This window comes from Sus scrofa, chromosome 15 (genome assembly GCF_054392235.1).
Source record: "Sus scrofa isolate SSC_HxYL_T2T_F1_AM1 chromosome 15, Sscrofa_HxYL_maternal_Yorkshire_Landrace_v2.0, whole genome shotgun sequence".
Classification (NCBI taxonomy): Eukaryota; Metazoa; Chordata; class Mammalia; order Artiodactyla; family Suidae; genus Sus; species Sus scrofa.
Window position 1 is genome coordinate 20541166 of NC_139397.1, and position 11078 is coordinate 20552243.

General features: G+C 34.1%; 1 long non-coding RNA gene across 1 annotated transcript; it reads left to right on the forward strand.

Moving 5' to 3' along the window:
• Positions 1 to 2253: 2253 nt before the first annotated feature.
• Positions 2254 to 9444, forward strand: LOC146395745 (uncharacterized). The gene is made up of 3 exons (XR_014829207.1): positions 2254 to 2623; positions 4802 to 4849; positions 7772 to 9444. It is a non-coding gene; the product is annotated as an uncharacterized LOC146395745 (long non-coding RNA).
• Positions 9445 to 11078: the final 1634 nt, after the last annotated feature.

Below are 11078 nucleotides of genomic sequence, written 5' to 3' on the forward strand. Positions count from 1 at the left end.
TTTTTTTTTTAACAAGCCCTCCAGCATTTCTAAGTCCATTAAAGTTTGAGAAGCTGTAGTGTAGAAGGCATAGACAGGGAGTAAAATATACTTAAAAAGATTTGGGAAGCATGGAAGAAAAAATTTGTTTACTTTTCTCTTTTACCTTGAAGTCCTGAGGTGCCAAAAAGTGGGGAGCAGTGTTCATGGAATTAACCTTTGCAAATCTTTAGTATTAATCCATACCTTTGCTTCAAGAAGGTCAGTAACCAGTCCAATTTGAACTCTGAATTACCTTTCCAAAATTCATTCGTACAAGGTATGTGGGCAACTTGTAGTTAACAACATCATTCAATAAAGGGTGCTATTCTAGTTCTCACATGCAAAGGGAAACTTTAAAAATGTGAAAATAAACAAACTAGCTCATCTGAACTTTGAAAATAGTTTACATTTCTTACAAATTAATACAAATAAACCTATAAGGTGAGACTTTCAAAAAGTGATTTAGTAATTTAGGAATGTCTGTAGGGAATTTAATTTCCAAATCTATGGAAATTAAAAGTTTTCTTTCCATATAAGGAAAACTTTGCAAGATTATTAATGATTCACCTGAATTTTGAGTAAAAGATTAGCAACCTTCATCAGGGTTTGAAATAAAATATCACTCAATTCAAATCAGAATCAAAACTAAGCTCAAGAAAGTTCCAGGAGGACTTAGGTTTTGGTGACAGTGACTTCTCTAATTTTTTTTTTTTTTTTTTTTGTCTTTTTGCCTTTTCTAGGGCCACTCCCATGGCATATGGAGGTTCCCAGGCTAGGGGTCTAATAGGAGCTGTAGCTGCTGGCCTACACCAGAGCCACAGCAATGCGGGATCTGAGCTGCGTCTGCAAACTACACCACAGCTCAGGACAACGCCGGATCCTTAACCCACTGAGCAAGGCCAGGAATCGAACCCGCAACCTCCTAGTTCCTAGTCGGATTCGTTAACCACTGCGCCACAACAGGAACTCCAGTGACTTTTCTATTTTAGAGAGAACTTGACTAAAGTTATCCAGCACCTTAGTTGTTTAATTTCATTTCATTTCATTATATTGGGGTTAGTGTTATCTCCAGGTAGTTCCAAGAATAAAGTCACTGATGTAGTGACAGAATAGTGTTTAATCAATAAAAAGAAAAAGAAAAAAATGTATGTATGTGTGTATATATATATATATATACACACACACACACAGATGTCTACAAAATCCATTTTCTACATAAGGGGCATCACTGATCAAAACACAGCTATTTTACCTTTGAGAGCACTCAAAGTAGAAAGACCAGACAAAAAAACAGAACTGGAAGAGAACACAGGTGTGATAAATGGCTTTCAAAACACATGACTAATGCTCATCATTAACAATGAGCTACCAATTCATATATTGATTATGAAAGTAATTTACCTTTAAACTGAAACATATAATAAATCTATTGACTAGTTTTACTGTTTGTTATCCAAGAGCACATACCATAAAGCTTTTCCTAGAGGATGCTTCCTGAGTCCCTTAAAAATCCATTCATCAAGCTGATGACGTGCTAAGCCGATGATCAATTTGAGAATACTTGAAATCAACACTGGGAGTTTGTATCAGAAACCTCTATTAAGGAGTGTGAGTTCCAGGCATCTCCAACATCTGGAAATAGTGGTAGTCATCAAATCAGGCAGTTGATGTTCATGTAGAGTAAAAGGGGTTTCCTTTCTACTGTCCCTTCTGCACATATCAATTGCAAAATAATAATAATGTTCTCTTGTCAGATTATTATTTTCTTGGGTGTGCCTTATTATTATATTTTCACGGGGGCATGGAAGATATTAAAATTATCAAGCCCCACTGAATGACTAAGTCACAATCTCCACAATTTTTAAAAAGTATCTCAGTTTCCTATGACTCAAGTCACTTTGGGAACTGGGAGTTTGGCCTTGAAAGGGCTGAACCCATATCTGTATTCTATAAAAATTCATTGACATATGATTTAGTTGTTTTTTGTTTTCATTTATATAAAATTAAGTATATTTGGTTGAAACAAAATACTTCACTGCAAATATAAGGGACTGGGAAGAAATAAGGAAATGGCAACGCTGGTAAGATGGACAGCGAAAACCCTGCCACAGACGTGTAGGTGGGCACATCCTTAATGATTTGCCTACATAAAGGCACCTGTTCAAATCAGTGAACCCAATCCACCTCCAGATGGCTGAGTACCTTCAAAGGTGCTTCTGACATAAAAGGTTAAGACAGATTTCTTACATCCAATCAATTATATTGCCCTTGTAAATATGCAACCTGAGTTTTGTTTGTTTTTTAGTCTGAATGTCTGTATTAAGATGGGCTCTCCAGGAAAAAGATTTTGAGTCTGAGATTTGTGTGCAGGATGTTCATTAGGGATATACCCTGGCTCACCCATGGGGGGTGAAGGACATGAGACTGGGCACAGGGAAGAGGTGAATTGGATGCAATCACAACAAAAATCATTCCAGAAAAGGGACTCAGCTGACAGCTATCAGCCACCAACATTTTGCAGTTGGAGGAATAAATATCTCAGTCCTGAAGGGGAATCCAGACAGCACCTCATAGCATTCATTTCAACAGAACCACTACAATGGTAACTAAATTTTCCATTTTTAAATCTTCAAGAGGCTGTCAGAAATGCTTTATGTCTGTCTTTATCTCAGAATCTTACTTAAAGAATAGTCAGTGCAATTTTGTTTGTATTCTCCAGTTTCTTCTTCTGCTTAACAGCTTTTAAATAAATTCTTCTACTTATTGATTGTTTGAGGAGCTGTAAAGTATAAAACTTCTTTTAAAAAAATCTACCTTATTAACAGACGAAGGTTTTGTTTTATGTAGTTGGAAAAAAATCCTCAAAGTTGTCAAAAATTAACAGGCTATTAACCAAAGTCCATATCATTTTCCTTAACTTAATTTTTATAAGATTATATGATTCATGTCATAATTTCTTAAGGTGCTCACATTCCTGATTGGATTATTAATTTGTGTTTATTATGGAGACTATGGTATAATGTTTTATCTTAATTAGTATTTTTATGCTTATGATTTCAAATATGTATATAGCCAGTTTTTATGCTGTTTTCCTTTCTAACATAACTAAGGTTAAGTGTTTTCTTTCAACAAAGGAAATTTATATTCAAATTAAAAGTAATTGCAGATGCTTTATCAAAAATAAAGCAATTGGCAGTTGTGTAAATAGACATCTCCACAGTAGTAAAATGCAGACTGGGTATCCTGAGTTTATGATTCTGATGATATTTCTTCTACAGGAAGAAATAGTAATAAGTTTTATGTATAGAATATATTTGCAAACAGGGAAACATCTATCTTTAATTCCTGGTAGTATATTTCTTCCTTTTTTTTCTGGAGAGAAAGTTGATTGGCCTTCACAGTCACAGTATATTCAGGAAAGTAGATCTGTATTACATAAGCAGATTGCAAAATGATGGATATAAATTTTTCTTTTTAACTCGCTGTTTTCACAGTAAATTGAGCAGTTTTAAAACTATGCACATAATCAACATGTACTAACTATCCTCTTTTTGCTAGATACTATGACAAGAGCCAGAGCTACAAAAATAAATGAAACAGAGCCCTGGTCCACCAGGGGTTCAAATTCTAGTGGACAAATTGTGTTGAGGTTCAATGATTAGGAAAATCAACAGAATTGAACAAATGTTCCATTTTCCATTTATTTCAGTTGTCAAGAAGCAGCTACTGCAGCAACTACAACCTCAGAGAAATTCATTTCAAAGAACAGATGAACAGTTCAGTTAGACATCAAAATATTCACCTCAAAGATAAATGTTGGAGTTCCCATCATGGCTCAGTGGTTAACGAATCCAACCAGGAACCATGAGGTTGCGGGTTCGATCCCTGGCCTCGCCCAGTGGGTTAAGGATCCGGCATTGCCATGAGCTGTGGTGTAGGTCGCAGATGAGGCTTGGATTTGGCATTGCTGTGGCTGTGGCATAGGCTGGTGGCAACAGCTCCAATTAGACCCCTAGCCTAGGAACCTCTACATGCCTCAGGTGCGGCCCTAGAAAATACAGAGACAAAAAAAAAAAAAAAAAGATAAATGTTTAAATACACATTTAATTGAGTCATAAAGGAGACTGCATATTTAATTATTTTTTTAAAACAATAAGTAAGGACATTCTTTTACTTATGGCCCTAACTTTATATTCAAAGTGTTAAGGATCTGAGAGACAGACTAAGGAAAGGAGCCCTGATCCCACACTCTCATCAGGGTTTAGCAATGCCTGGCTGCTTGTGTATGTGTACAAAAGGAGAGACATTCAAACACTTCCAGAGTTTATTGAGCCTAGAAGTTGTTGGTTGAGTCCAGGTCAAATGTCTACATTTCAAGATGTTGTCTGTTGGCATCCACTGCTGAAGTTCTATGGCACATGTGTGTATGGTGTGTGTGTGTGTGTGTGTGTGCGCGCGCTAGTGCTCCCTGCTGACTGTGAGCCTGGGAGTGTGGTGGTGGCTTCTGCTCTCTGAGGAACTGGCAACATCCTGACCACTACAGATCCTGCTGAGCACAGTTGCTACTGACCATGAGTAGATATTTGCCCCAAGCAGAGGTAACTGGAGAATGTGTAGTGCAGGGATGTAGGCTTTAAGAACAAATACATAAACCACAAGATCCTAATATCCATCTCAACTCCAAAGGACAGTGAATAAGTCCATCTCTTATGGAAAACTGAACTAAGAGTATTTTAGATTCTCATCTGTAATTCGCAAATTTGTTTCTTCTATACTCCAGGTAAATCCTCTGCACTCTCCAGCTGTCTGAAGTGTCCCAAGCAAGAAGGTCGCATTATCTTTACCTCTTCTCACTTTATCTTCTGTTCTGCCATCACTCCCACCAATAGATGTCTTAGGTTATTTCTGTTATAAGATGCTTGATGATTTCTAGGAAGGGAGCTCTTCCTAACCCAGCAATTCAAAAAGTGGTAAGAATATCATTTAGGTTATGAGAAGATATCTGAGTGGTACACAGTCCTGTATATTTGTACTGAAGTATAATTAATTTACAATACTGTGTCTCAAATGTACAGCAAAGTGATTCATATATATATATATTTCATATGTGTGTGTATATATATATATATATAAAACATATGTGTATATATAAAACTTCAAATTCTTTTCCATTATAGGTTGTTATAAAATATTGAATGTAGTTTCCTTTGCTATTCAGTAGGTCCTTGTTATTTATTCTTTTATGTATAGTAGTGTATACATGTTAATCCCAAACTTCTAAATCATCTCCCCTGCTATCCCCTTTGGTAACCATAAGTTAAAGATATGGTATAAATATAGAGAATGGAATATTACTCATCCATAAAAAGAATGAAATAATACCATTTTCAGCAACAATGGATGGACCTAGAGATCATCATATTAAGTGAAGTAAGTCAGACAAAGAAAATATAAATGATATCACTTATAAGTGGAATCTGAAAAAATAATGCAAATGAACTTATTTATGAAACAGAAATAAGCTTACAGTCCTGTATATTTTAGGGTATAGATTTCTAGATATTCAAATTATATATATATTTTTTCCAAAAATTTATTTGCCTGAGAATGACCTTACCTTCAAATTAGTCCTTTCAGTCATTTTACAGAATAAATACACATTTCTTAGTCATCCGAAATCCTGAGATAGTGCATTATCCTGAGGTATAAAAATCTTCTAGTGCTATTCAAAGGGACAAATAAAACACTGGGTTCAAGGCAACTTCCTTTATGCATTAATCAAAGCTTCCTTTCTCTGCCAGCCTTATGCATTTTTCTGTTAAAAATGAAGAGTGGCTGGCATTAAAAACAAATGTTTGGCTAGTGCTGAAATGCACCAAATTCAAAGTAAAATAAGTTATTGACATTGATTATTTTAAGTGTAACTGGAATGCCTTGCAAAACAATTAAAAATTTCCCGATAGCACTAAATAAAGCCAAACATATAAAAGTTTTATGTGATTTCTTTCAAATCGAGTGTACTTTATTTAGGAAGGTAGTCAAAATCTATTTTATCAAGATAATACCATTTTAATTCCAATTATAGTCAAATGTCATATTTTTTCAAGTCTGCTATCTTTTAATTTTCTATTATTAAAATAATAATTTTATTTAAAGCTGTAACTAACCTTTTACATGTCAGCTTACAAATATGCAAAGAAGAACACATAAATTTAAAATTTATTTTATAAGCTACCTAAATACACAAGTTTAAAGATAGCAGTTTTTATTTGTCACAACTGCATTTCTCGGAGGCTTAGACAAAGGAGCTCCTGGAAATTCTCAGTGGTCCTTTTTTGTTTGTTTGTTTTCCATCTGAATGCCTATTTTATATTGAATCTAGGCAATGCAGGTGGCAGCCTTGTTACATTCTGGGTTTGGCTTCAGTGGGTTTCTCTCAACAGTGGTAATTAGTTGTCTACTCTTCCTTGGTGTATAGTATCTAGAGGGCGTTGTTTTTCAGGATCATATTCTAAGTCCTTTAAGATTAGCCAGGGAGGGGATTCTGCATGGGAGCATAAAGTGTCATCCTTCAGCCCCTTTTGTTTCCACTGGCAATAAAAGGAGGATAGGTATGTTGGCAGATAGAATGCTGGCTCAATCTGACCTTTCTTAACTCCCCTAAGTGCCCATGTAGTGAAGGAGAGAGGCAATTAATGTTGTACCTTCAATTCTGAGAATATGTCTACACTCCAAGAAAAAGTTCCTTATATCATACAGTCAGTCTTGGGGAAAAACTTTGACTCCCTAAGTCTTTGTCACAAATAGGAAAAATTCATTTGTACTAGCTCTCCTTTCAAGATCATTATGAGGGATTTCTACACATTAGTTTTTGTACAGTAAGATACCACTTAATTTGGATGTGCATTAATGTAAAATGAATTATAAATATACATGGGGTGGACTGAAGCTTAACTTTTTAGACCAAACATATATGAGATTGCATTAGAACCTTTTTTAAAATATCTCTGGTGTGGACATTTATGAGCGCCCAGCGGCAATAAGAAATGGTTTGTTTCTATATGTTTTTTAAAGACCCTGGAGAATCTTCCTTTGTAAGCATTTAGATTTTATCACAGGCACTGAATGTAATTATCTGTGGCCTTGTGGCCCTAGTTCCTAACAAAAAATAAAATAAAATGAACAAACAAAATATTTTTAAATGTTCTAAAATTAAAATTTTTATAACTTCCTCCTACTTACATATAAAATAAAATTGAAATATTAATGAGTGAGGACACTTGCAACCAATAATATTTAATAGCTTGACTATTGCTTTTATGAGAAGCAAAATCACATAATGATTAGAAACAAGGGCTTTGAAAAATCAGATCTTTTAGGTGCAAATCCTGGTCCTACTACTTATTAGAAGAAAATATATAAAGATAGGAATACATTTTGGAAAAATACATTGATATATACTACAAAATACACTTTTTAAAAATATACTCAGAAGTCTTTCTCTCCCTTGAATACAAAATCTCTAGCATGGCTCATTTTGTGGTGTCCTAATAACAGCCACATTTACCAGGAAACATCTTCTCCATCTCTCAGGCCATATTGTTTCCCTTCCCCAAATTAAGAATCGTCTTTTTTCTCCTAGCGATGCCATAATCCTTTCATATATTCATCTTGGTTTCCGTAATTTCATCATAGATGCAGTTATATATCTGAGCTTCAAAAATTGAAAACATTTCCATTGTTTTCCCAGGAGACTTCTCGACTCCCTCTTTAAATCAGCCAGTGTCAACAGATTGAGGAAGAGGAGGAGCTGAAGTGCAGAGGGAGAAGAAGGAATAGTTTCTGGGCTCACACCCATAATCCTACACTGTACACAGAAAAGGAACTGAACAAATATTCCGAAGAAAGAAAAGTAGTTGTTCCTGTATTATGCAAATAGAGAAGAAGCTTTTTTATATTTCCCCAAGCTTTCCAAAGTGGCTGTTTATTTTACCATAATATTATTTTCTTAACAAGTTGCTAAATAATTAGTATTTCCATTTCATCCTCTAACTTATGGATGCTTTCTGGGTCCCCCTCTTCATTTTTTATTCCTCTTGATTATTTCTGATAAGAAATGAACAGATCAAAACTATAGCTGAGGTGACCAAACATATGTATATAATCTATCTGATGAGGCTATCAAAAAGCTCAAATTTGGAGCATGGTAAAACTATTTTTTCAAAAAAAAAAATTAAACTAAACCACCAGTAAAAATTTTTTTCTAAGACCACACAATCAGTAGTTTAAGAGAAAAAAAATGGTTTATATTTAATTGGTCATGAACTGAGTGATGTGATGAAAAGAAAGTGTTAAGAGGAATAAAACCCCAAAGATAATATTATAAAGGCTTTCCACAGTTATCAGACAAATGGAGAACAAGAGAAAAAGAGGACAAGCATGGAGAAAAATGTTCCCTTTCCCAAAAGCTCTTTTTGAAAATTACTTGGAGACTTAGAGACTCTGTTGACTTTAATTAAGTGCTCATTAGATTGACAAACTTTTTTAAAAAGTGATCCTGCTTGCCATGTGGGTTTTCATATGCTCTCCTGGCTTTCTGTCTAAATTACTTTAGAACCCTTCCAGAATAACTTGTTTGTGCAAGGGAAATTACTCATAACCCTTTAAAGAATTCAGATAGATTTTTATGTCCTGTGGTTACTACTTTATTATTTTTACACAGTTTTATAATTTTCACTGAAATCTCTTAACTCCTCCATCCAAAGTCAAAGTCTTCCTAAATAGGACTTAATTCCTCCTGTACCAGTGGGGAAATAACTTATAAGCATTGAAATCTCCAGAGTCAGATGTCAACACAGACATAATTGAATAGGTAAAGTCCTGGAGGCTCAGTGATACCCAAATAAACAACTAAATGATCTTTCCAACCATTCATTTCAACAGGAACAAAATAAAAACTGTTAACTTGGTTATATATTACTGTGTGGGCATATTCATACCACCTTATGATTGAACATTGTACTTTGGAAATAATTGCCCTAGATTTGTCTTAGCCTCAGTTTACCAAGGTACCAGGAAGACTAATGTTAAAGAAACTATTGATGGATGAGGCAGCACTAGGACATAATTCCTGGTCTGTCACAATATGACTTAGGGACAGTATTACATTAAAATATTAACAATAGTTAACTATCATGGTTAATGTCTGTTTCCTGAATCTTCTTTTCTTGTTTTACACTTCTCTTTATTCTTTATAGTATTAAAAATGATGTAATAAATAATAAAATATAGTAGTACTTTACAGCATAAGGTTTAGAAAATAGAAGGAATATTGACAATTGTCTGTTTCATATTCATTGATTTTATCTTTTGAGTAATGTCAATATCAACAAATGATTGAATAAAGTGTTTCAAGAGGTGAAAGTCATGCTTGATTTCATACTGCTTTACCATATCACTAGTGGCATTATGATTTTGTCTGGACATACAGTGACAATTGTTTTCCTTCTTGATAATTTATTATTAAAATTCAGAATTATGAGACTCATGGTAAAGATAAAAAGCATAAAGTTGAAGTTTAAAAATAATTAGAGTAAATATTCTACTAATTCTTAATATATATCTAAATTGTTCTCTTCCTTATCTGCTACTTTTATTAATCTTATCAAAATTCCTCTAGCACGGTGAAGCCATTTTTAGCACTTCAGCTAATAAAACTAGAATGGAGATACCAATTTCGCACTAGACAGAATGACTAAAATGTAAAATATTGACCACATCAAAGGTTGGCAAGGATGTGGGATAAATAAAGCTTATCTCAGTATGTTATTCATAGGAGGGAGTATGAAATGGTACAACCACTTAGGAAAAGTATATGTAGTTTCCCACACATGTATCTGCTGCATGAACCAGCAGTACCATCTTTAGTCATTTAGTGGGAGAAATGAAGGATTCTCAAACAGATTTATACAAGAGTGATTTATAGCAGCTTTATTCATAGTAGGTCCAAACTGGAACCAACACAATTTCCATCGAGAGGGAAACAGATAAACAAATTGGGGTGATTTCACGCAATTGAACACAACTTGGCAATAAAAACTAAATTCATGCCTGATATGAACAATAACATGAATGGATTTCAAGGATATTATAGCAAAGGAAAAGAGCCAAAGATAATATTACATTCTGCATGATTCCATTTATATGAAGTTCAAGAACAAACACAGCTAATTTATGGTGCTAGAAATCAGAATCATTGTCACTTAACAAGCTGAGAGTTGACTGGAAGGGGCATGAGGAAATACCCTAGAGTGTTGGAAGTGTTTACTATCTTGATTGGGGTGGTGGCTATTTGGATATACACATTTATGCACTAATTCACTCAACTGAATAAACTTATGATCTGTGAAATTACTGTGATATGTGCATTTTACCTAAATTTTAAAATGTTAAAAATATTTATTATTTTTAATTAAAATTATTATACCAGATTTGGTTTTTTATTTATTAGAAATAAAAAAAACCTATCCACATTCACTCCACTGTGATTTTTTTTTTTTTTTTTTTTGCATACACACTTATCCCTCCTCTTTCAGATAGGTGTGTTTTTTAAAAGCAATCTCGAATAGATTTAAAAATTTTAATTGTTTAGATATATGTTCTTATGAGACTAAATTTGGTGAACTGTGGTTTAGTAGACACACTTAATTTCATTTTTGATTTTGTTCATTTTCTCTGCTCAGTCCCAAGTAGATTTCCACTTCCTTAAAGGACCTTGGTGATTTAGTGAACAGTAATTGTGATATTCTACAACTATGGTCAGAAAACTCAGCACTAGATACCTAACTTTTCAGATCTCCAATTCCTCATTAAAAATACTGAAATTTTACTGTCCTGAAGACAGAACTTCCAACGTCAGGTCAGATTAGATATTCATGGTGATGAATGGTTTTGTGTGATACCCTTCCCAATAATATTTTCACTTTGGCAGAGGTTATTACTCCTTTGGCCTCAAGCATGACAATTTTGGAAAAGTTTTTGGAGGTATTTTCCTTGGT